We start from the raw sequence: 27,622 nt of genomic DNA, 5'->3' as shown, positions 1-27,622 counted from the left end.
GCCATTGAGGTCCATGAAATTGTTAGACATGGTTCCTAAGTAGTATTAAAAAGGAGGCTAAATAATCCTTGAGGAGAGGACTTACAAGAAATATTTATCCATTGTATTTGCTTCACTTCCTAACTCCATTTCTATGTCAAGTTCCTGCCATGATTTCCCTTATCAATGGAGTATATATGGTCTAAGAACACTTTCCTCACATTGATGGGATGGTCATTTTTGATTGTCAGCTTGATCACATCTGGGTTAAATAAATATCAAGCAACTGGGCATAACTATGGGGAATTCTTCTTGATTGAATCACTTGAATATGGAAGACACCTTCTAAATCTATGTCCTTTGAGGTCAATAAACTTACCTTATATCTGGGCAATATCTTTTGTTATCAACCTAAATAAATGACAGAGAAGGAAGTACTTGAGTAGCATGAAAAATAAAAGGCCCAGAGACTGATATTGGGGTTCAAACTTCAAGATGAGAATCAAAATCGCAGTGCAGCCTGCTACTAGTGCTGACCTCTACCTCAGACTGAAGTTTGACCATGACTCCATCAAAACTCAGACTGAAATTCCAGACTACTATGCTCTCCTCTATGTTGCTGGATAGTGCTGATACTTTGAAGACTTCCTATGCCAAATGTTTCTAGAGAATAAATTCTATTTCTAAGGCGTTATTCCTGTCTTAAATAACTCTCATGAGTCCTGGGCTTAAAGGCCTGTAGTCCCAAGTGCTGAGATCATCATTTTGTAATCTTTTTATATTTAGGATTGGATCAATTTCTTGTAGCTCAATGTGGCCTTGAACTAACAGAGATCCATGTACATCTTAATTCTGAGTCCTGGAATTAAAGGTGTGTGCCTGGATTCTGTGGCTTGTGGCTGACTTTGCTTTCTGAATTCTTGGGTATACTTTAAGAAATCATAAATAATATATCAACACACACTTTCTATTTGCTTGCTGTCCCGCGCTACCGTCTCGCCAGCAAGAACGACACAGGACACTCGGATCCTTCTGCAGTAAAGCTTTAGTACATCTTGAGAGATAGATGATCAGCTTCTGAAAGGGAGACCCCAAGCTAAGAAACCCAGCCCCTTATATAAGCCTAGGATCTCCGAGTGAGACGTGTAGAGCCGGGATTGGTGGTTTGCTCATCACCCCAGATGACGGGTGAGGCACAGCTTAAACGGTGAACTCCAACTGACAGCGGATGTCAGCGCCATCTTCTAATGGCGATAGCGATAGCGAGGGCGGCTCCTCACATCTCCCCCTATTCATTTAATTTTGAAGCCATAGGACACCCACAACTTTGGAGTGGAGATAGAGGTCAAATCCCCATGTGCAAATTTGGAACATGTACAAAGCTCCTCTCCAGGGTCTTATCCCCAGAGGGAGCCCTGACCAGTCCCGATGTCGTTTTTCTGGGGGAAGGAGATCATGACATAGAATCTTCATGCAAGATGACTTATCTCCCAGGAGAAAGTCATTATACCGCAGACCTCTCCTGTGCAGTGCTTAGCCTTGCAACTCCTTGGGCTGCTGAAGCCTACCCACTCTATCCCATGCAATGAGACTAGCCTCGTGGGGTGCAAGAGCCAGGAGGCCAGCGACCTATTGCTTCAACATGGTTAACCAAATGTCAGGGGAGGCTCCGTGTTATAAGGCAGCAAGTGCTTGTGCCACCATCACTTTGTCTCTTTTGTTTGGGCTCTGAGCTTACACACCATCCAAAGCATCAACACTATTCCACAGCAGAGAACTAGGCTAAATGATCCCACCCCCACCCATTCCTTAAAATAAGAAAATGCAGATGAAATCCAGGAGGAGAGGCCTTCCATCAGAGAAAGATCCAGACGCGTCGAATTCACTTGCAGGATCGCCACTCTCAACTCACGGAGTGTCTGCTCAAACTCAAAAGTCCAATTCTGTAATAAATGTTGAGACAGAGCTTTTGACAGGTTAGCTGCTCTTGTAAAATTCTCATATTGTACTGAAGTGACACAAAGGCCAGGCAACTTTTGTTCACATCCCAATTGGGCCATCTGCCACAATATATCCAATTGTTCCTGAACCAAATTAATCTGTTGGTTTACCAACATCAGGCCTCCTTGTATCTGAGAATTGGCAGTGGCCTGTTTATCTAGGGCCATGGTCACAGTGGCCGATAGTTCATTAATGGTTTGAGTTGTCTGCACAATGGCGGAAAGTGCAAGGGCCGAGGCGGTAACCGAAGCAGTAACCGCGGCGGCGGCTATCAGGCCCACAATAATAGCAGAGATCCCAAAAATCTCGCTTTTCCCTAAACAAACTCAAACTACTTGGCACCTCAAGAGGAACTGGAACAAATCGAGGCATGCGCATTACCAAAGCAAAAGGGTGCTTAATAGCATCCCAGCATAATGCATAAAAACAATTCTAAGCAGAGCAATTTATTTCTTTCTGATTCTTACCTAAGGTATCATTACTCACAACCCAAATAAAGGGCATCCAAACACAAATTGGGGCAGCTGAATAATTAGTTCTCTTAAAAGGGGTATACTTAACATTGGAGGAGGACCAATCAGATGATCCAGAGCTCTGTCCCTCACTCAGACTGTTGCCTAATGCCCCTTTCCAATCAAAAGTAATCTGTCCCTTCTCACTATATCCTCCAGCAATCATTGCCATAGGAGAAAGATCAGTACAGCTTCCATTAATTCAAAAGGATTAGCATTAGATCTTTCTGGATCCATATGAATAAAATTATCCTTTAATGAAGAAATCACAGTAAAGCACAAGCTTCCTACCAATGACAAGGTTCTCTCATCCTGAAAACTTTGTATCTGAGGATCTAAAGGCAAAAAGGCAAGCCCCAACTCTCTATTAGTTGTGAAAAATCTAGGGAACTCCTGGGCATTATGCATCACTGGCATCGGTAGGGGGAAGGTAGACATGATGGCCCACCGTAACTCTCCCATCATACTAAGAACCTTCATCCCGAGTAGGAGAGTCTTCACCACCCACTTGGCCTCCATCCTTCTTATTCTGGAGTTGTGAAGGAGCTCTTCGAGTGAGTCTTTCAGGGTTCCACAGGGAGTTTTCTTCCTCCTGTGGAAAAACACACACCTCCCCTGGATCTTATAAGAATAGGATCCAGGCCTTTCCAGAGATCAGTCAAGACATCTTTCCATTTTACCATTTCTTTTGGCCTATCAGGCTCTAAACTGTGGCGATCGGCCGCAGTGTGGCCTTGGGCATCAGAGTTCAAGAAATTAAGGGTAAAAAGTGCCATGGACACAGCAACTCTTGGTACCGAGGGTAGAACATCCTCAATACTCCCCTTTTGTTTAATCAGATATGATTTGAGTGTACGATGGGCACGTTCCACAATGCCCTGTCCTTGAGGGTTATAAGGTAGGCCAGTTAGATGGGTAACATCCATTTGCCGACAAAACTGTCGGAATTTTTGAGAGGTATATGCTGGTCCATTGTCTGTTTTTAAAATTCTAGGTTTTCCCCAAGCACTCCAGGCCTCAAGGCAATGTTGAATCACATATGAGGCCTTTTCCCCTGTTAGGGGCGTGGTGAACATTACACCAGAACAGGTGTCAACAGAAACATGAACATATTGAAGCCTTCCAAAAGAGGGAATATGAGTAACATCCATCTGCCACATCTGCAATGGTCTAATGCCACGTGGGTTTATTCCCACATGGGGAGCAGGTAAGAATTCGCAGCAATTCTGGCATTGAGTAACAATTTCCCTAGCCTTTTTCCTGGATAGAGCAAAACGACGGCGCAAGGTCTCAGCCGTCACATGAAAGCGCTGATGGAACTCTTTGGCTGCTTGTGCGTGGGTAGACAAGGCAGCGGCCACCAGCTTTGTAGCCTTGTCCTCTAAGTCATTCCCTGAGGACATGGGACCTGGGAGTCCAGAATGTGCTCGGACATGGGTAATGAAAACAGGAAATCTCCTATTTAACAAGGCAGCATGTATCTTCTGAAAGATGTTAGCAACTCTGCTGGAGGATCTTATTATTCCAGCTATCTCACGGAGATTAACTGCATTAACCACATAAGAGGGATCTGATAAAATATTGAGGGGTCCTGGAAAAGCCTCAAGAACCTCCAGTACTATCAGACATTCTACAACTTGAGGTGAAGTTTCATTATATTGTTTAGATATAACCCTATCCTTGACCACATAAGCTCCCATACCAGTTTTCGATCCATCAGTGTACACCACAGTCCCATCTGGGAGTGGGTCTTTAGCTGTCACTTGTGGAAACACTATAGCCTGGTTTAGGGCAAACTGTAAAATTGGATGCTTTGGAAAATGATTATCAATTTGTCCTGAAAAGGAAGTAACTAAAACTGCCCAATCACTAGATGTGGCTGCCAAGGTCTGAACTTGTGCAGCAGTATAAGGCACAATCAAGGAATCAGGATCCCTGCCAAAATGCGTAACAGCTGCTTTTATTCCGCGAAGCGCGAGCTGTGCAACAGCATCAGGGTACCAGTCAATAATCTTAGCAGGGGAAGCATTTGGATGAATCCAAAGTAATGGTCCATGTTGCCACAGGACTGCAGTTGGCAATTGAGCTGTCTTAAAAACACACAGATTAAAAGGTAGTGACTCCTCAATACGTTGTAATTGTGCTTCCTGTAAGGCCTCTTCCACCATCTGTAAGGCTCGGTGGGCGGCAGGGGTAAATTTTCTGGGTGAGGAGATATGAGGCTCACCCTCCAGGAGATCGAAGAGGGGTTTTAGATCAGCAGATGGAATTTTTAAAAAGGGCCTCAACCAATTTATATCTCCCAGAAGTTTCTGAAAATCATTTAATGTTTGTAAGTGGTCTTTGCGAATTTCTATTTTCTGAGGAACTATATTTTTGGGAGTAATCATTGAGCCCAAAAAGAGGCCTGTATCTGCAATTTGAACCTTTTCTGAGGCAATCTCTAATCCCCACTGTTTTAATTCAGCCACCAGCATGGGAAAAGCCTTTTGTAAAACATCTAACTCTTTGTGACAAATAAGAATATCGTCCATATAATGGATCATGATTAAAGATGTAAATTGCTTCCTAATTGGCTCCAAAGCCTCCTGCACATGCAGCTGACATATTGTTGGGCTATTGGCCATGCCTTGCGGCAGTACCTTCCACTGAAATCTCTTGTCTGGTTCCATATGATTAAGAGAAGGGATAGTGAAGGCAAACCTTGGTCTATCCCGTGGGTAAAGTGGAATAGAGAAGAAACAATCCTTAATATCTATAATAATAAGCTTCCAATCTTGAGGAAGTGCAGAAAGCAAAGGAAGTCCTCTTTGAACAGGGCCAAAAAGATGCATCTGATTGTTAATGGCCCGCAGGTCATGGAGTAATCTCCACTTCCCAGATTTCTTCTTAATAACAAAATTTGGTGTATTCCATGGGGAGGTAGAAGGCTCTAGATGCCCCTGTTCTTGCACTAATCTTGTGACAGCCTCTAATTTTTCAGAGGATAGAGGCCATTGAGAGACCCATAACGGCTCCTCTGTTTTCCACGGTATAGGTCGTAAAGCCTCAACGGCCCCTAAATAAAACCCAGTCCTTTTCTACCCCGATTTCCATGTTGCATAATGGGTTTTATTCTGCCTTGTTCTTGCCTACCCAAGCCTCTACCCTTTGTATACCCCATCTTTGCCATAATGGCTAATGCCTGGGGGGGAGTATTCATTAGTTAGGGTCATGCCCATGGCTTGTAACACATCCCGTCCCCAAAAATTTACAGGGAGTGGCAACACATAGGGGGGTAAAACATCCCTGTTTGCCCTCAGCATTCCGCCAGGTTAAAGCTGAGGCACTGATGGCAGGAGAGGACTGGTATCCAAGACCTTGTAGAGAATGAGATGAAACAACAGTGGGCCAAGACTTCGGCCACCAATGGAGTGAAATAATGCTTTTGTCTGCTCCTGTATCCATTATCCCTTCAAATTCTTTTCCATTAATTAACAATTTTATTGTAGGTCTCTCATTTAGGGGTATAGCCAGATAGGCTGAATCACTTCCAGAAGATCCCATAGCCCTTTTTTGTAAAGTGTAGGTTTCTCCATCCCCGAGGGAGGGCAGCAACACCAGTTGTGCAATTCTATCTCCCTGCTTTATAGAAAATACACCCCAAGGGCTAGAACAGAGAACTTGAATCTCCTCTTTATGATACGGGTCAACAATCCCAGGATATATAATGAGTCCCTGTAAAGTTAAGGAGCCACGGCCCAGAATAAGCCCAATGGTGGCAGGGGGCAAAGGTCCAGGGGAATGGACTGGGACCGGTTGAACATTCATTTGGGGCATGAGTAAGAAGTCGGAGGCGGCACGCAAGTCCATTCCGGGGTTCCTCGGAAGCCTCTACTTCCTCTTGATTGCTTTTCTGAAATCGGTTCCCATATTTCTGAGGGCCCTGGGACCATGGGCCCCGTGACCCGTTTTTTGATTGGGGTACCTTGGGTTCTTCAATAGGGGGCAGAAGCCTCCCTTTCATATCCCGGACTGACCTGCATTCACTAGCCCTATGATAACCTTTACCACAACGATGGCAAAGCTCCAGTTCTCTTGTTCTTTCAGGGGCTTGACAATCTTTCTTAAGGTGCCCCATTTTCCCACAATTAAAACAAGCTTTTTGACTAGATAAATCTCTACGCCTGTGCGTTTGTAAAATGGCGGCAGCTAGTCCTGCATTGGTTAGGGGTCCCCCCAGCTCCCTGCACACTCTGAGCCAATCTTGTAATCCTTTGCTTTTGTGAGGGGCGATAGCCGCTCGACATTCCTGGGTTGCTTGTTCATAGACAAGTTGCTCAATCAGGGGCAAAGCTTATTCTGAATCACCAAAGATGCGACCGGCGGCCTCGGTCATTCTGGCCACAAAGTCTGAAAATGGCTCTTGGGGTCCTTGGACAATCTTTGTAAGGTGTCCACTGGATTCTCCCCTTTTTGTGAGGGCCTTCCATGCTTTAATAGCGGCGGCCGACACCTGACCATAGACGCCCCAGATGTAGTTGGTTTGATTAAGGGCATGTTGACCCTGACCTGTCAGCATTTCAAATGTCCACTGCCTCTGATTCTCATCTTCAGCTGTGGCATTAACTCTAGCTTGCGCCTGGGCTGCATCATACCAGAGAGCCTTCCATTCCATGTATTGTCCCATGTTGGGAAGCACTGCTTTCACTGTCGTCTGCCAGTCAGTGGGAGTCATGGCAAAATTAGCAAGCCTTTCCACCTGTATTGTGGTAAAGTTAGCATTGACCCCATAATTACGAACGGATTCGGCCAATTCTTTGATTTGATTGTAATCTACGGGGGTATGTACTCTTCTGCCTTCCGCATTCTCGAATACTGGAAAAGCCATTTGTATTTTTCTCCGTTCCTCTAAAGGTAAAAAGGAGTCAGTACCAGTATTCAGCCGAAGCTCATACGGCGGAGGTGCCGAGGTGCGTGAGCCCGCTGGATTTATAGGCGGTGGCCTCACATTCATTTTTGTTTTCAGCGGCCGGTGTCTATCAGGGTGATATCTTTCTTCCTCATACCGTGCCACCTCCTCCTCTAGACCACCTTCTTCGCTAGAATCCAGAGTGTCAGAATCGGAATTATCTAGCTCCAAGGCTTCTAGCTCTACCGTAGGGTATAGGCTAGATTCTGGCTTTTTCTTTTTCTTAGATTTGTTAGGGGGTGAATGATCACTCCCTTCTTTCTCTCCCCCTTTCTTAACTTCTTGGGGCGGGCCTTTTTTCTTAGACATGTCTTTCCTTTTGCGAGCTCCCATTCTCTCACTCCGTTCAGTTTCTGACATGCTATCCTGAACGTCCTCTAAGGTTCCCTGACTTTCTACTATAGCAGAGTGACAGGCCTCATCCTCCAAGCAGTTTTTAACTAGCTTCCAAATGGCTTTGGTACCTAAGCGGAGATCTCCTTCTGCATGCTTCCTGTCTAGTTCTTTACCTAGCTTGTTCCATGAGGCCACAGTGAGGGACCCGGAACAAGCTTACCATGGTGCCACTCTATCTACCTCCTTCACAAAATTTTGACGTGTTCGTGGTGCAATTTTGAGATCTCTTTGTTTTAGCACAGTCTGTAGGGCAGTAACCACTGACTGTGATAACCCCATCGCGCTAGCGGCTTATCTAAAAACCGGCACTCGACTCCTTTACCAGACTGACAGCACCGTTCTGTCAGCACCAGCCACGATGAAGAAGAAGGACAAACAGGACTAGCACCAAAGCCTCCACTGACCCGTCCCACGGTGATGACAAACTAAGGCCAAAGTCGAGAAAAGGGGTGTTCAGGATCAAGCATACCTCTCTGAACTTACGTCCCTGCAGTTCTGAATCTGCCCCGTCTTCCGAGGGGTCTCCCGCGGCGCCAGCGATGTTGAAGAGTTCCCGGCTTTTGGCACCAGATGTCCCGCACTACTGTCTCGCCAGCAAGAACGACACAGGACACTCGGATCCTTCTGCAGTAAAGCTTTAATACATCTTAAGAGATAGATGATCAGCTTCTGAAAGGGAGACCCCAAGCTAAGAAACCCAGCCCCTTATATAAGCCTAGGATCTCCGAGTGAGACGTGTAGAGCCGGGATTGGTGGTTTGCTCATCACCCCAGATGACGGGTGAGGCACAGCTTAAACGGTGAACTCCAACTGACAGTGGATGTCAGCGCCATCTTCTAATGGCGATAGCGATAGCGAGGGCGGCTCCTCACAGCTTGCCTTAACTCACACTGGTAAATTCATTCCCTCATTGATAGTAGAATTTACTTCGTTGAAGACCACCTGAGACAGTGATGTGAACAACTGATAGATTCCTAAACTTTCCATTGGGAGAGGGTCATATTTGGAATAGTCAGACCACAATCTGTAAGCCATTCTTATATCGTGTGTGTGTGTGTGTGTGTGTGTATGTGTGTTTAAGGAAGATTTATTAGAATGACTTACAAGTTGTGGTTCAGGCAGTTCAAAAATAGCTTTATTTGGACTGAAGCATCAAGAACCTGATAATCCTTTAGTCCAGGCAACTGGATTATTACTTTTTTAACCAAAGAATCACTGTGATTTTTAATTCAATTTATATAACAACAAAATCCTTCACAGAGTCACAATTAACAGAGCTCTATAAGGAAGTAGGTGATTTTTCCATTATGTATTTTTTCCTATTTTAAAATTTAAATTAGAAACAAGCTTGTTTTACATGTCAATCCCGGTTCCCTATCCTTATCCTCATCCCCTGCCTCCCATCAACCCCCTATCTCATCCCCATTTTGCTCCCCACAGAGGGTGAGGCCTTCCATGGGGGATCTTCAAAGCCTGTCATATCATTTGGAGCAGGGCCTAGGCCCTCCCTGGTGTGTCCAGACAGAGAGAGTATCCCTCTTTGTGAAATATGCTCCCAAATCCATCGTATACTAGGAATAAATACTGGTCTACTACTAGAGGCCCCGTAGATTGCCCAGGCCTCCTAACTGACACCCGTGTTCAAGGGTTCTGGGTCAGTCCTACATTAGTTTCTCAAATATCAGCCAATTCTTGCTATACAGGTATTTCACTTGTTTGATTAGCATTACCCTAAGATATATTATGTAGCCCACACAACCTGCGATGCTGTGGCCCAGTCACAGGCAGAGTACGCGGCTAGAGACAGCAATAATGCACTGCCACCTGCGCCAGGCAGGGTTATTAGCAAACTATGGTGCATTGCCTAGCAAACAGTGAAACAAATACTAGATGAATAAATAGAGTGGAGAACTGTTTTGGAGCAGCTGGTTAACACTTAACCATCTCCGGACAGGTTCTTATTGGAGAGGGAGTATTGACTAAGCTGCACAGAAAGAAACCAAAAGCAAGACAGTTTTTCCCGTTTAATGATATTATTGTATATGGCAACATTGTCACCCAGAAGAAAAAATACAACAAACAACACATTATTCTCTTGGAAAATGTCACCATTGACTCTATGAAAGATGAAGGAGAATTAAGGAATGACTTATTATGACACCAACAAAATCATTTGCAGTGTATGCTGCCACTTGCCCTGAGAAGTCAGAGAGGTTGAACCACATAAAATATAGTGTGTCACCGATTTACTCTCCAAAAGTGAGAAGACACCGAATAGTGAGCATGCTGCTGTCTGGGTTCCTGACTCTGAGGCCACGGTGTGTGTGTGCTGTCAGAAGGCAAACTTCATGCCAGTTAATTGGCGGCACCATTGCTACAAATGTGGCTTTGTTGTTTGTTGTCCCTGCTATGAAAAGGGATTTCTTCTTCTCAGCCAGTCTTCTAAGATTGTGTGGATAGGTGACTCCTGCTATGAGCTGCTTTCCATTGGTGACATGATTGCATGTCACTCAACTAGGTCAGACACTTACAGCAGTCATTGAAGTCTCTTTTAAATGATGTATCTGATGATGATGATGATGATGATGATGATGATGGCGACTATGATAGCAGTTAAGTAAGGACATGTTTTGAAATATTTAATTGGGTGTGACTACCTGAGAATCAGCTTTGGGGGAAATGCAAAATTCCTAGTTTTCTCAATTTTGCTGCAGCCATGACTCCACAAAAGGAAGTTTTGACCCCTTTGCCTTTGTATCCTTTAGAAAGCAGGCCCTTGCTCTTGCTGTTCTATGTACTTTCACAGGGACAGATAGGAAAGTCTTAGCTTCTATTGTCCTTATTTATAGGCTTCGCTTGTTAGTTGGAAAAGATGTTTATTTAACAGATCCTATACTACATTTTTTTCCACTCATAAGGAAACCTAAAAGCACAGAATGATGGGAAGAAGAGTACACATTTATTTATAATATGAGTTGTTTGTTGTCAAGCATTCAGTGTAATGGGTAGGACATCAGTGGCAGAACATGGTTATATATTCTTTATTTTTCTTTTTCTGAGTACCAAGTAGTGCCTTATTGTGGCAGCATTGCCACACTAAATAGATGCCCCTACCTTCTTAATTCTTTGATTGGTTTAAAACACACTGGTGCTATTATAGGTGGTAAATGAGAGTTTTGTGGATGTAGATAAGAATATTTATTTGACAGCTACAAGGAACTAAATTGAGAGGTATTGTCACTCTTATATGAATACATATTTTCATAAAATAGTTGTGATTATATTTTCACATCTTCTAGGCACCAAATTATAATAGTCACATATATGTTTAAAGTTAACCAGTTGCCACTCTCAGGAATTTGATTTGAAATTTATCACATAGAAGTGGCATATTCCCGTAGTTCCTACTTTCCTTAGATATTTTTACATAAAAATGTATTTGCTTTACATAATTTCTAAAAGGAAACATTTTATGAAATGCTTCTTTTTTTGAGACAGAGTTTCTCTGTGTGGCCCTGACTGCCCTAGAACTTGCTTTGTAGACCAGGCTAGCCTTGAACTCACCGAGGTCCACCTGTCTCTGCCTTTGGAGTGCTGGTCTTAAAGGCTTTCACCAACACCACCTGGCAAAATACATTTTTTTTGAGACTGGGTTTTCCTGTGTCTTTGGAGGCTGTCCTGGAATTAGCTCTTGTAGACAAGGCTGGTCTAAAACTTGCAGAATTCTACCTGCCTCTGCCTTCCAAGTACTGGGCTTAAAAGTATGGACCACCACCGCCCAGCTAATTTATTTTAATTCCACAGTAGACCATGGAGTCTTACAGGAGAAGGATCAGAAAGAGATTGAAGTTTTACTAGACTCCCTCTGTACAAGCATTGTCAATTTTATTGTGAAATTATCTTGATTTACAGGTGGTGTTGCATTTTATGGAGCTTGTGATGCTCCAAACAATTTTTATTATTGTAAAACAATTGTATGTTTAATCTATTTCTGAAATCATTTTGGAAAATGTGGAAATAGAGCAGTTGATATTTAAAAAAATTATATTTTATGTTGTTTGTGATTATTGTAAAGGGTGATGTTTCTCTGATTTCTTTCTCAGCCCATTTATTATTTGTCGGACTACTGATTTTTTGATTTAATCTTGGATCCTGCCACTTTACTGAAGGTGTTTATCATCTGTAGGAGTTTCCGTGTAGAGTTTTTCGGGTCGTTTATGTAAACTATCATAACATCTGCAAATAGTGCAAATTTGACTTCTTCCTTCCCAATTTGTATGCACTACATCTCCTTTTGTTGTTTTAACAGTGTAAAGTTTGTGCTGGAGTCTGTCATGTGTAATATAAAGTTGTTTTTTTAATTTTTTTATCATTTTTTATTTTAATTTTAAATAGCTTGTTTTCCATGTCAATCCCAGATCCCTCTCCCTCCCCTCTTCCCACACTCCCCTTCCCCCCCTCCCACCCTATTGCCAAATCCTTCCACATAGGGGATATCTAGAGTCTGTCATTTTACTCTTGGTAGGGTCAAGGCACTCCCCTAATAGTCCAGGCTGAGAGAGCATCTCTCTTTGTGCTATAGGCACATGAAGACAGTTTGTATACCAGGGATAGACACTGATCCACAGCTCAGGGCCCCATAGGTTACCCAGGCCTTCTCACTGACACTCACATTTGGGGGGTCCAGATCAGTCCCATGCTGGCCTCCCCACTGTCGGTCTGGGGTCCAAGAGCACTCCCCTGTTCAGATCATCTGTCTCTGCTGGTTTTGCCAGCCCATTCTTTGCCAATTTGCTCATCACTCCTCTCTCTCTGTCACTGGGTTTCTTGGGTTCAGTTCAGTGATTAGTTGTGTGTTTGCCTCTGCTTCCATCATTCACAGGATGAAGGCTCCCGGATGGTTATAGACATCAAGTTCATTATCAGGAATGGGCATTCGAGGTGGTCCCTCCACTATTGCTTAGCTTGCCAATTGATGTTTTTAAAACCATATTAACTATTAGTTATGAAAGGGGTATATAAAGGTTTTAATATGGAGAATAATAAGTGAAGGAAGCACACTATTATTTCATAAAAAAACATAAAAATCTCATGAGGTGGTCACTCCCGCAATCTCAGTACTTGAGAGATAAAGGTAAAAACATGAGGAGTTCAAAGTCATCCTTTACTACATTGTGAGTTGAAGGTCAATATGAGTTACTTTAGACCCTGCCGCAAAATGAAGTCAATGGGAGAAAAGGAATACAGAGTAGTGGGGAAATGAATGGAGCTTAAAAGAGGTCAGAGAAAATGAAAACACAGTTGAATGACCAACTTTATACAAAACTTACCGGTATTTTTAGAAAATATGTGGGAGTCCCAATTGCCATGAAATTTCCAAACACTGAATTTTTACATTGAATGAAGCAGACCAGCAAACCTTTATTTTGAAAGACCTCGGCATCAAAGCGCCGGGCACTGAACCAAACCCTCTGCCCAAGAACCGGGGCCAGACCACTGGCTGCAAATGCAAGAGGTGATTTATTGAGTACACAGGTGCCTGCGGATGCTACTGCAACTCAGGTGCAGACCATACCCGGCTTGCTGGGAGCACAATATTTATAGAGTTTTAATGGTTATGTAAGTATCAGCATAGCAACAGGCATTTCATTGGCTCATCTTGGGGGCAGGGGTAGTTCCCACGGACTAAGTTTCCTGGTATTACCTCATGAAAGACCCCGGCACGCTTCAGCAATTATTATCTAGGTCCCATGACTACTATGGTGATCATAGACACAACTGGGGCAGGGGTAGTTGCCAAGGACTAGGTGTCCTGGTGTTGCCACATAAAAGACCCTGGCACACTTCAGCAATTATTATCCAGGCCCCATGACTTCTCTGGTGACCACAGATCCTGTTTGACATCCTGCCAGCTGGGTGAGTTACCTGGTCTGGGTTTTTTCATTAGGCAATGGCCTGGCCTTGCTTTTCTTTTCCTAGGGGGTCCTGGGTAGGGGTCTTTCAGTTTTACTCATAAAGCTGTCAAATTTGTTGGTGTTTGTCTGGGCACAATATAGTATTTCCTTTCAGAATTCATAGCAAACATCTTACAGTCACAAGGCTTTATTTACCACATCTGTCAATAATATCTCTGATGGTTATTTATCAACCATCATGTTGTTTTTGAACTAAAACTTTACAGTGATCTTACATTTCTGTATATTGCATGTTTCACACTTTATAAAACATTTAAATATTGATACAGAAAAGTAATACTTCATTTTTAAATTTCATGAAAATGAAATCGAGGCAATAACAGTAGTAAGTTCACATGTCATAACAGATTAACCTAGTATGTTACCTATGTAAAGTCTGTAAGCTGACAATTAATTCTAAGACACTCTACCTAGAACCAAAATCTAGTCAAACAGCAATCATGATTTAAAAATCTAGAGATATCACTCTTGAATTCTGAGACTTAGACCTCTTGGAAAAAGTTGATGGTCACTAAATATGAACTTTATGAAATGATTAATATCTCAATTGGGAATTAAGGATTAAAGGTTTCCTAACATCAAACATTTCAACACTTTAAGTTGAATACTTATTAAAAACAAAGGGAGGGGTTTTTAAAATATGCTACAGATTTTCACATTTAAAATTTTAAAATAACTTTACCATTTATTCACTTAAATAGTTTAAAAAACAAATATGGATTCAGAAGAGAGATTGCAATCAAGTTCAATAATACAGCATTCTAAACTCTACAGCACACTTGCTCCCTAGTAAATTCTAATTCCTAACATTTGCCTCAGGCTACATTCAGAGTCCTGCTGAATCATTGCTCCTACCTATAATGCACTTGCTAATTGGAAAAATATGTCCCTGTCAATTGAGCTCATTCAGAACTACTTTTAATTCATTAACTGAAAATATTGAAGTAGTTTTCTACATTGCCATAAATTTTCCCTAATTTATGTAAATTTAAAATTATACCTGTTTCTCAAAAAGATGCCATAAAATATATACACAGACATTTTTATTTTAAGTTGTAGTAACACTACTTTCATTTATATTTATCTAAAAATGTGGGGAAGAAACGTTTCTTTACTACAGGAATATCTCACAGAAACAAGACTTGCCATTTAATATGATGGTATGTATTTTTAACACAACAAACATTAATTTTAATGTAATAATTTAACATATAAATAGGACATTAGCTGAAAAAATAGTCATTTATCAGGTAATCTGAAGTCATTTTCTATGCATGAATGAAGAATATTTTTGTTCTCATAATAAATGTAGTCTCTGCTTTCCATTTGTCTGGGTGATGTTTTTGAAATTATTTCCTTTACTCATTTTTATTACTAAAAACTAATTAGGTAATAATCACTGTATTATACACTAAATTAGTTACTGCTTTTATACTTGCCAATGGGATAATTTTTAGAAATTCTTACTTCATTTTAGTGGATATAAATTATGAAGAATCCAAAAAATTTATTTAAAAGATGCAAGAATTTTTTTTGTATTGTGTAGAATTTTGAAACCCTTGGAACACTAACTTGACTAGTAATTTATACATTAGTGGTAACAATAATAGCCACCAGTCCTTTGATAAAATTATCCATAAGTTTTGAGGAAATTTTGCGTAACATTCTCATAAATAGGAACTGGAAATAAAACTAGTTATGACTTGGAAATTAATTATATTTTAAGAGAAAATATTTAGTATAACCGCTTCAGTTATTCAGATATGGATATAGTTATGCTAAAATACTCAGAATCACAGTTATTTCAGAATGACATCTACATATTTATTGTATGCCTAATTATGAGTTATATTTGAAATTTTCCAGTACTAATTTTTTTTAATTTTATCAGAAATAGATTTTTTCAGCACATAGTACATCCTCATAATGGTTTTCTACTCCTCCAAATTCTCTCCACCTGCATTATGAAGCACGTCTATATTCTTTGTGCATCTCATTAGAAAAAAATACAAGTTAAGGATATTTAATACTTATTTAAGTATTTCTCAACCATGAGATTCTTCTGTTGAGAATTCTGTTTAGATCTGTATTCTATTATGTAATTTGATTATGTTTTTTGTGTCTAGTTTCTTGAATTCTTTATATTTTGAAAATCAACCCACTGTCAGATATGAGGATGATGAAGATCTTTTCCTTTTTTGTAGGTTAAAGTCTTGTCCTATTGACAGTGTCCTTTGCTTTATGAAAGCTTTTATATTTCATGGGGCCATATTTATTAATTGCTGGTCTTAGAATCTGTGCTGTTTTTGTTCTATTCAGGAAGGTAGCTCCTGTGTCAATGCATTCCAGGTTATTCTCCACTTTCTGTTTTATCAGGTCAGAGCTTTTAGGACTATGTTAAGTAATTTTATCCATTTGGACTGGAGTTATCAGGAAGATAAAGATGTAGACCAATTTGTATTCTTATACATGCCAACATCCAGTTATAACAGCACTGTGTGTTGAAGACAATTTCTCTTTTCCATTGAAAAATTTTGGCTTCATTGAAGAAAAGTCAATGTATACATGTGTTGAAATTTACTTGTGTGTCTCAAATTTGATTCTTTTGACTCTCCTGTCTATTTTTATGCAATAAAATATAGTTATTAATAGAGCTGGGATGGTGATAACCCCAGAAGGTTTCTGTTTCATTTTGTTTAGCTCTCCTCGAGTTTCTGTTTTTCCATATGTACTTGAGTATTGTTCTTTCAATGTCTGAAAATAATGATATTGGTACACTGAGTGGGACTGCATTGAGTCTATATATTAACTTGGTAAATGGCAATTTTTACTATGATAATCCCATCTATTCCTGGGCATAGGTGATCTTGCATTCTTTCCATTTTCTGATATCTTCTCAAATTACTTTCTTCAGAGAAGTGAACTTCTTGTTACACAGGTAGTCCATTTAAAGACATATTAAACATCCTCATCAATCCAGAAGTACAAATCAAGCTCACTCTGAGATTTCACCCTACACCTGGCAGAATGAATGGGACAGATAAAAAAGACAATGACATCTTCTGATGGACAGGATGTGGAGTAAATTGAAGAATACTATAGTGCTGGGGAGCACAAATTTGTATACACACTTTGTAAATCCTTGTAGATTTTCTCAGAAAATTTGGAATCAATATGCTTCAACACACAGCTACACCACTTTGACCATATACCTAAAGGGTTCTCAATCATACCACAAGGACACTTGCTCAACTATACTCATAGCAGCTTTCATACATTATAGCCAGAATTTTGAAATAACCTAGATAGATATCAGCTGAAGAATAGATAATGAAATGTGGTATATTTACAAAATTATGTATTACTCAGTTACTAAAAACAATGACACCGTGAAAGTCATACACAAATGGATGATACTAGAGAAAATCATTCTGAATGACATAACCCAGCCAAAAAGACAAACATCTTATGTACTCAGAAGTTGTGGGGATATAGTGTTTATGATATATTAAAGTTTGCTTGGAGATAATAATGCATATCTAACCACAATTATAGAGGCCAGGGAGTAGTATACATAACTTTAGTACCAGAAGCTATATGAGTTAGTCACAGAGCCAGTTAGTGTTGGTGTTAGTTGTTAAGAGAAGCTTTTTCCTTTTGCTAGCCGCTTTGGTTTATCCCCCGCCAGTCGCCTGGGCTCTGCCGCGCCAGCCTGGTTCTAGAGCCGCATCAGTCCCAAATAAACACACAGAAGGCTATATTCATTATGAAGCTGTTGGCCTTGCTTGTCTCTTACTGGCTAGCTCTGCTTTAAGTAATTACCCCATAATTGTTAATCTAAGTATGTTTCTTACCGGAGAATAGTTCCCGGTGTCCTACCCCCATGGCGTCACATGTTGACTCTCTTGTCTTTCTCCTTCCCAGAGTTCTCCTGGACTCCTAGTCCCTCCTATCTAGGTTTCCTATAGGCTCAACAGTACTTTATTGACAAATGCACAGGACTCCCCCCAACAGTTAGTCTTAAGCAATTAGTGTCTAGCCATGTCAAGGACAAGACCTCCCCAGCTATGGTAGAGCTAAGAGCTCTCTGCTGGCTTGGCTGCTTTGCTTTTCTGATCTTCAGCTTGTATCTCTTGGTAAATATTATTTGTGCTGCAATAATTGGTCCTTAGTGCTAAAAGAAAGTACAACCTTTAATAGGTTTTCTGTGTAATGTTTAATAGGTTTCTCAGAGTAGCAGTAAGCCACATCAACCTGAGTTGAAAAATAGAACAGATTTATTTGAACAAAACCACTCCTGGGTGATCCTCTAAGCCCTGGAAATCAGTGTAGAGAAGTCAAGTGATGAAATAAAACATGGAGCTTATATGTACCCTATAAGCTAGGGGTGATGGCATGTCCTCCACAAGCTTGGATTGTTCCTAAGTGTGGTCAAAGACTGACCACTATAGACTGGGTCTTGAAAAATTGACAACTTCAGTCAAAGAGCTACTTTAGCTACCAAGAATGTAGAACTAGGTTTTTCTGTGCCTTTTTTATTGGAGATTATCTGGGAGGGTGGGCTTTGGAAAGAAGGAAATAGGGCTTTACATATCAAGCAGTAGTAACCTGGAGGTTTCAGTCAAACTACCATGATACTGTCCACAGAAGAGTCTAGATGATAAGCAGGGCACAGAAGGGTCACTTGGGTCTCCATAGTAGGGGAAATAGGAGATATTTCATGGGTGGACCTGGGGTGGTGAGGGTGGGAACAACGAGGATCTGGTGGGAATTTGGTGGGTTAGGGAGCTTACTGAAAGTCATCTACAAAGAGAGTAATTTCAGGATCAGGTAGAACTTGTACAAGGGAACCTTCCAGGAATTTGTTATAATGACCCCAGCTAAACTTCTATAAATAGAGGATGCAGAACATTATTTCCCCCTCCTATAATCAGTCAAGTATTCCAATGCAGGTATTTGGACAACAACCAAGTCATTTAACTTTTGATCAACAATCTGTATTCCTGCATAATTTGCTGCAAAAAAGGTGACACAGAGACTGCAGAAGGAGCAGAAAATATAACATGTCCAACTTGAAATCGATGGCATAATAGTGATCCTACCCCTGACACTGCCTGGAGTACCAGCATAGAATAGCTGAATGGCCCATAGACCTACAATATAACTAAATATGACTTGGGTGAAATTATCAATTAAATGACCACTGATGAAATTCTACTATACTCACAAATTGAAGCCTAGACTAATAATGATCCGACAGGCTACATCCAGCACCTGGTGATAACAGATTTGAGACCCACAAACAATAGTGTGAGTTCAGGGGATCCTGCCGAAAAGGGAAAGATTGTGTGAGAGAGACAGGAGTCAAGGACAGTTAAAGAAAACAAACGTAATCACCTAACCTGTTATCACAGATTCTGGACAGACTACCTGAAAACACAGAAGAAAACAGCATGATAAATGATGGATCAGGTTATATCTAGGGGTAAATGTGTGTGTGTGTGTGTGTGTGTGTGTGTATGTCAGTGTTGTATGTGTGTGTGTTATGCACTTATGCGTGTAACAGCTTTAAAGTAACAAGGTATGGTTTTTTGTTGTTATTTTGAATTGTTGGGAAGGAAAATAATACCATAAAACAGAACTGAAATGAGAGAGTTATTGGGGGAATGGAGTGGAAGGGGCATAGAGAATGGCCTCTGGAGGTGGAGCAGCCTAAGAAAGAGATGTGAGGACCTTGATTTTTATGAGGGGATATAATACATGTGCACAGGGGTGGCTTGATGACCCTTAAAACTGGCCAGTATAAGATGGGCGGTGGTGGTGCATACCTTTAATCCCAGCACTCCGGAGGCAGAGGCAGGCGGATCTCTGTGAGTTCGAGGCCAGGCTGGACCGACAGCCTCTAAAACAATACAGAGAAACCCTGTCTCATTAAAAAAAACTGGCCAGTATAAATGCCTGAGTACTAGCAAATGCATATGCATAAGGAATGATATTAGTGGATGCAGGTGAGTACCCTGCGGTCAAGCCAATTCAATGCCCAAATGCTTCTTGAAAACAGAAATTCAGGTTATATGGGAGGGTTAAGATGGAGGAAAAGGAAAAAGGGGAGATGATGTAATTATAGTATAATTTTGTAAGATAATTCCTTGTTGGGTGGACATATTTTTAATTCCACTGAAAAATTTAAGTTCTTTAAAACAAAATAAAGTTAGACATCATGTTTTCTTAGTTGAAAATCTATGTATGGTAAACTCATCTAAATTTTGGGTACTCTTAATCACCAGGAACTAAAAACAATAAGAATTACTTAAGAGCATTTAAAAGAAAAGCACACCTTATTACAAAACTAAGAAATCCTTTGCTTTGATATAAATCTGTATATTATTTGAATTATGAAAAGGTGTCAATACAAAGAGATCAACCATGCTATGAGATTGCCTGTGATAGGAAACCTGTCCACTTGTGACTATCACAAATCAAAGAACAATATTAACCAAAATAATTGGCTTGAGAAACTGTTATTTTTTTCTAATTCTTTCTTCTTGTTGCAGAGTAACTACACCAGTGCACTTATGTGGCTTCTCTAAAGGTGAATAATCATTGGATGCTTGCCCAAACTTGTTCTGCTTAGGTGATGACAATTGAAAATGTGTGTATGAATATTTTTGTACTTCTTTTATGTTCTCTGTATTATAGCCAACTCACACATCTGTCATGATACAATTTGCCTTGTTTGAGCTGCTGCTTTTGCTGCTCTGAAAGCTAAAATTACTTTTATTCTTGGCAGAATATTACTAACATCGCTCACACCTATTGAAATTTTGTATCATTAATATGAGTTCAGTTATATGAAAACACAAGAGAATATGAATGGAGGACTATTGGCACAGAATTTAGAAAAACACTTTAGAGCAGCTTGTACATGCATGAAGACTTCAAAAGAGTGGCAAACATTTTCCTGACTATGACCATTCTAAGTCAGAGATAATTATGTTTTGACTGAAAGAAAAAAAAGTAATGTGGAAATATGTGCAGTATCTCTAGCTGGATATATGTATGAGAGAAAGGAACAAGAAATGCTAAAATTATATAGAATACACTTAAATAAGAACAGAACATTCATTAAAATTTAATATAATACAAAATTTTTAATGTATGTGATTTTAGTTACTATGTTTCTGTGTATGTTTGTGTGTGTGTCTGTTTGTGTGTGTGCTTGTTCATCTGACTATATACTCATGGCTATTCACATGTGTGTATGTGAACTATTAGTACTTTCTTTTCCTTTACAGAAATCTAACATAGGAAATGTTTATTTGTACTAGACATCATTGTTAACTGTGAAGGTGTTATTCTTGGAAAGTATGAGGTTCAGACTCATAAGTATACCAAAGTAACTTAACGTATTTACTGCTAAAATAAGTGAATTTAATTTCCATGTATATAATTTAGAGATGATATGCAGGAATTTTTTTCCATTTTCATTATGTTTTCACACCATTAAAAACATATTTACTCTTGTTGTGAAACCCTTGTGTAAAAGATAGAGGTCATGAGGAAAATTGAATAAGGAACCTGTGATCTTGACATGGTAATCTAGACAAGAAATTAAACAAGAAATACTGAAAACTTAAACATATGAAAGTAGGTGTGAATAAATTGTATATGGTTCTGTGAGATAGTGTGGTGTAAAGATGAATTCCAGTTATACTAAAGTAATGATTTTTTTGTGAAGTATGAAGAAAAGAATTATCTTATCTGTATACAAATGTAAGCAGAAAGAATAAGGACCTAGAAAATCTATAACTATAAAACACGAAGTGAAATCTGTCTTACTGAGATGTTATCTCCATGGAGGGAGCCACTAAAAGTCTAGGGAAATACCTGATGTTAGGGAATTTCCCTGAATCCACAAGGATGAAGTCAACTTTCACACCGGCAACAATGGAGATGGTGCCTAAAATGTCCTTCCCCTATAATCAGATGTGTAACTACGATAATTGTCATCATTGAATTTTTATCCATTAACTAATGGAAGCAGATGCACATATCCACAGTCAAGAACAAAGCCAACCTCCAAATGTGTAGTCAAAGAGATATAGGATGGATTATATGAGGAAGAAGTTTCAGGAAAATCATGGGGAAAGGCACAGAGACACTTGATTTGAATGTTTGGAGCTCATAGACCCTAGACCAACATCTGGGAAACCTAAATTACACTGAATAAGACCTTCTGTGTGTGAGTAGCACTTTTGTAGCCTGCTTTTTTTGTGGGACCATTAGCAGTGGAACCAAGATCTATCCCTGGTGCATGACCTGGCTTTTTGAATCCCATTCCATATGGTGGAATGCCTTGCTCAGACTTGCTGTGGGAGTAAGGGAGGGGCTTGATTCTGCTTCAGCTGATTGTGCCAGGCTTTATTAACTCCCAATAGGAGGCCTTACCCTTTCTGAGTAGTGAACTGAAGGGCAAGAGGGCTAAGGGAGGGAGAGCAGGAGAGAGACAGGGGGAACTGTGATTGATATGTAAAATAAATTTAAAAAATAAAAAAAGAATTAGAAAGAGAATAGAATATTTTCTTAAAGGTATGAATATTGAGAATGCATTTTAATGTATGACTTTATATGTGGATTGCTTATGTAATTTTGGATACAGCATATTAGATATGCCATGTTTCATATTAACAAAAATAAAGGAAAAGACAAATTACACAGCCACAGTTGTTTTGACAGAACAAGTAGTTGGCTCAGTTAGTAAAGATGAATGTCCAAAAGCAGGGTATGTTGGTTTGAATGAAAAATGTCTCCCATATTCTCAGGCATTTGAGCCTTTGGTTGATCATTGGAGACACTGTTCAGGGAGCTTTATGTCCTGTGCCCAGAGAAAGTAAAATAGAGGAAATATGGCACTGTATGTAGGATTTGAGAGCTTAAAACCTCATCTATTTGAGTTTTGTCTACCTGGTTTTTTCCTGTATCTCAAAAAGAAAATTTTCAGATTTCTCCTCTTTTAATCAATCTTACTATTTACTGCTGTACCTCCATCCAGATATGATGGGCTACTCTCCCTCTGTAATGGTATGCCAAAACAAACCCTTCCTTTTATAAGCTGCCTTGAACATGGTGTTCTATTAGGTAACTAGTACCCACGGTGATCTAAGTTTAAGGCTCTGAGCTATACTCACGGTGAATTGAGGAACTAATTTTATAATTTTTGTCCACACATATACACATCATACATAAGCACAGACACACACACACACACACACACACACACACACACACACACACACACATGAATGCATGCACCCTTGCCATTTATAAATTGAGATAAAGTTAAGGATGCCACAAAGAAAATCATCATTTGAGTTTTTTTCAAAAACAGAACTTGATAGAAGAAATTATTCTTTGCTTACTTGAATGGCTCTTTGAAAATATCAACACTCAAAACGTTAATGTGATTTCTATTTCAGTATTCAAATAGTTTGAACATAATCATTAATGTGTTGATGTTAGAAATAAACTACCCACTAAATTCTGTTTTCCTCATATTTATCCATCAGTTGCCACACTTATTAGCATACATTTGTATTGATTTTGGAAATGTCATCTAACTATTTAGAATTCTACAGGGCCTGCTGGTAGAAAAAACAAAAAGAATATTTCCATTAGAAAAGAAAATTACTTCAGTGAAGGATTTGTCATTGTGACATTAGAACTCATGGACTGTATATAATTCCTGTTCAAAATGTTAACCTAAGAGTTCAAGTGCATTTCCCTAAGCCCTGATAATAAAGCATCATGGTACAGTTCATGGTCTTCTGGGCAAAAGGATATAATTTTTTTTTCTAATCACATAACATACAACTTATTTTAAACATATAAAATTAATATAAAATATATTTGAAAGAAGGGGTGACAGAAATGAAAATAACAGATGACATAGCTATACAAATGAAATCATATACTTAATCTCTCTTAAGGAAAAATTATCACATGAGCAGTTTTTATGATTGTGATACTACAGCATTAACAATGACTTAGATAGTAAGAAAATGACATATTCTCTTCTGTTTTATTTTTCCAGTGTCATCAACAGCTGAAAATAAGCATCGCTTCAGATAATGTTAGAACAGACAAAAACTTGCCTTTAAAAGCATAGCCTTTGAATTTTAGTTTGATAATATAAACTAAGATATAATTGCATATGGATAAAAAACATTAGAGAAACTCATGCTTGAAGTTCTATTTTAAAAGTATACTATAATAATAGATTGGTATTAGCATAACAGTAGACAGGTGGACCAATGGAATTGAATAAAGACTCTGGCATTAATTCAAGAACCAATGAATACTTCATTTCTGACAAGAACCCAAAATTGTTCAATTGAAGAAAAAAATCATCTTCAGCAATTGGTCCTAATAAAACTGGATGTCTACTGGATTTTGATATGCAGAAGAATGCAAATAGATGCATGCTAAAAATCACTTTGGAAAAATTTAACTCAACTTCTTGATGTAGGGCATGGGGAGATGAGAGATAAAAGTAAAAAGAAAACAAAATATATGTAATATACAGTAAGTTGAAATCTAACATCAAATTAAATTAAGAGGACAAAAAGCAATTCCACTAAAACAAGAAAGAAGATAAGACTGTCAACTCTCTCCATATCTATTCAATATAGAACTCTAGGTTCTAGCTAGCACAACAAAAAAGCAAAGGAGACCAAGGTGATACAAATTGGAAAGGAGGAGTCACACTATTGCTATTCACAGATGACAAGATAGCATACATATGTGACCACAAAAATTCTACAAGGGAACTCCTAGACCTAATTAAAACTTTTAGTGATCAGGCAGGATACAAGATTAAAGTAAATTCAGTAGCCCTCCTATATACAAATGATATACAGGCCAAGATAAAAATCTGAGAAATACCACATTTTACAGTAGTCATAATAATAAAATGTTTACCAAAACAAGGGAAAGACCTGTATAAGAAGAAATTTAAGACTGTAATTAAGGAAGATACCAGAAAATATAAAGATCTCCTATGATTTTGGATAAGTAGGATTAACATAGTAAAAATAGCAATCTCACCAGAAGCTATCTACAAATTCTGTGGAATTCTCATAAAAATCCCAACAAAATTCTTTACAGACATCAACAGTATAACATTCTAATTCATGTGGGAAAAAATGACAAATAGCTAAAAATAAGCCTGTACAATAAAGGAACTACCTGAGTCATCACAAAGACTTACTTTGAGATGTACTGTAGTTCTGTAGTAATAAACACAGCTTTTTACTGGCATAAAAGCAGACAAATGTATCAAAGAATTTGAATTGAAGACCCTGTGATTAATGCATATACCTATAAACACCTGAGATTTGTCAAAGAAGCCAAAATTTTACAGTGGAAAATAGAAAACATGTTCCAAAAACATTGCTGGAAAACTGCATGTCAACTTGATATCAACATGTAGAAGAAGGCAAACAGATCCATTCCCAAAACTCTGCACAAAACTGAACTCAAAGTATATCAAAGACATAAACATAAATCCCGTTATACTGAACCTAGTAGAAGAGAAAATAAAAAGTGGCCTTGAACTCACTGGCATAGGAGAAAATTTTCTAAATATAACACTAATAGCACAGACACTGAGATTAAAAATTAATAAATTTGGCCTCCTGGAACTTAAAACTTCAGTTAGGCAAATGATAAATTCAATAAGACAAAATGGCAGCTTAAATATTGGGAAGAGGTCTTACATAACCCCTCACCTGAAAGAGGTCTGACCTCCAAATTATACAAAGAATTTAAGGAACTGGCCATCAGAATACAAAATAATCCAATTAAAAATTTTTGTAGAGGTTTAAACAGAGAATTTCCAACAGAAGAATCAAAACTGGATGAAAAACAATAAAGGAATTGTTCAATATCCTAAGTGGTGGATGAAATCCAAATTAAATGCCTGCCTGAATTCCCATCTTATACCCCTCAGAGTAACTAAGATCAAAAATACTGATGACAGCTTATATTGGAGAAGATCTGGAGTAAGGGGAATAGAATACTACTCCACTGTTGGAGGGAGTGAAATTTGTAAAACTATTTTGGAAATCAGTATAAGTGCTTTTCTGAAAAATTTAGCTTAATACCCAGCAAGACCACACTTGGGCAGAAACCTTGAGCCAGGGAAATTCCCATGAACCCAGAAACATAACTCCAGATAAGGATCCAAGCAATAGTGCAGGGGTACCAGAAATAGCCTTCCTCTATAATCAGATTCCTTACTACACTCTCATAATAGATCCTTCAATTAACTGACTGAATTCATTGCAGAGATCCACATTGAAGCACCAGAAAAAGCTTTTGGAGTCCAGTAAAAAAGAAAAAGGAGGGATTGCATGAGCAAGGGAGGCAATATCATGACAGTGAAATCAACAGAGACAAATGATCTGAATTCATGGGATCTCATAGAGTCTGGACAGATAGCTAGGGTGCCTGCATGTGACTGAACTATGCCCTCTGCATATGGATAACAGTTGTGTGGTTTGTTCTGTTTGGGGAGTCCTTGGCAGTGGACCAGAATCTATCCCTAGTGCATGAACTGCCTTATTGGTGGCCATTCCCTATGGTAGGACATGTTGCTCAGTCTTGAAAAGTGGGGAATGGCTTGGTCTTTCCTCAAGGTTTGTTGACTCCCCATGGGAGGTCTTACCCTTTCTGAGGGATGGTTTTGGGTTGGGTATGTGTGTGGGAGCAAAGAGATGGTAGGTAACGGGAAGTGCAATTGGTGTGAAAATTGATTAAAATTTTAAAATTAAGAGAATTACAGACCAACCTCCCACATGAACATTAATGCAAAAATACTAGATACAATGCTGGCTAATTGAATCCAAGAGCATATAAAAAATGTCATCCATCGTGGACAATAGACTTCATCCCAGTGTTGCTGGGATGGATCAACATGTGAAAATTTGTCAGTGTAACACACCGCATAAACAAACTGAAAAAAATGATGCTAAATAAGCATATGACAAAGTCCAAGAAGCTTTCATGATGAGGGTGTCAGAGAAGTCTGGGATACAAAGAAATTTGCCGACTAAAATAAAAAATCAATATACAGGAAACCAATGGACAGCATCAAATTAGTGTAGAGAACCTCAAAGTCATTCCACCATAATCAGGAATAAAACAAGCGTGTCCACTTTCTACATGTCTACTCAATATAGTACTTGAAGTTCTAGCAAGAAAAATGAGACTATAAACAGAAGTCAAGGTGATATATGGGTTAAAGTTGAATTTCAGCAACAACACAAACAACAGAAAGTCTAGGAAATTATGGAAACATCAGAAATCTGAACTGAATTACCAGTGGGTCAATAAGGAAACAAAAAAATATAAATTGTGTACTTCCTAGAATTCAATGAAAATTAATACACAACTTACTCAGATTTATGAGCCAAAGTGAAAGCACTGCTAAGAGAAATGTTCATAGCACTAAGTGCCTATATGAATAATTTAGAGAAGTATACTAGCTAATTAACAGCAAACCTGAAAGCTGTAATAAAACAAAAACAAATTCACTCAGGAATGTTCTGTCTGTGGGACTCCTTGCATTGTGACCATAGCCTGTCACTGGCTCTTGAGCTGGCTTTTGGGAACCCAAACTCCATGTTGGGTTGCCTCACCCAACCTGGATGCAGGGTGAGGGGCTTGGTCATGTCTCAACTTGATGTGGCATGTTCTGTTTATTTCAATAGGAAACCTCCACCTTTATGAATGAAGACTGAGGGGAAGTT

The 27,622-nt window shown here is 39.2% G+C and overlaps 1 pseudogene; it reads left to right on the top strand.

The window, feature by feature from the left end:
- Positions 1-9,691: 9,691 nt before the first annotated feature.
- Positions 9,692-10,456, top strand: LOC101836043 (annotated as a pseudogene).
- The last annotated feature ends 17,166 nt before the right edge of the window (positions 10,457-27,622 follow it).

This window comes from Mesocricetus auratus, unplaced genomic scaffold (genome assembly GCF_017639785.1).
Source record: "Mesocricetus auratus isolate SY011 unplaced genomic scaffold, BCM_Maur_2.0 Super-Scaffold_100676, whole genome shotgun sequence".
Taxonomy (NCBI): Eukaryota; Metazoa; Chordata; class Mammalia; order Rodentia; family Cricetidae; genus Mesocricetus; species Mesocricetus auratus.
This window is presented reverse-complemented; position numbering and strand designations above follow the sequence as displayed.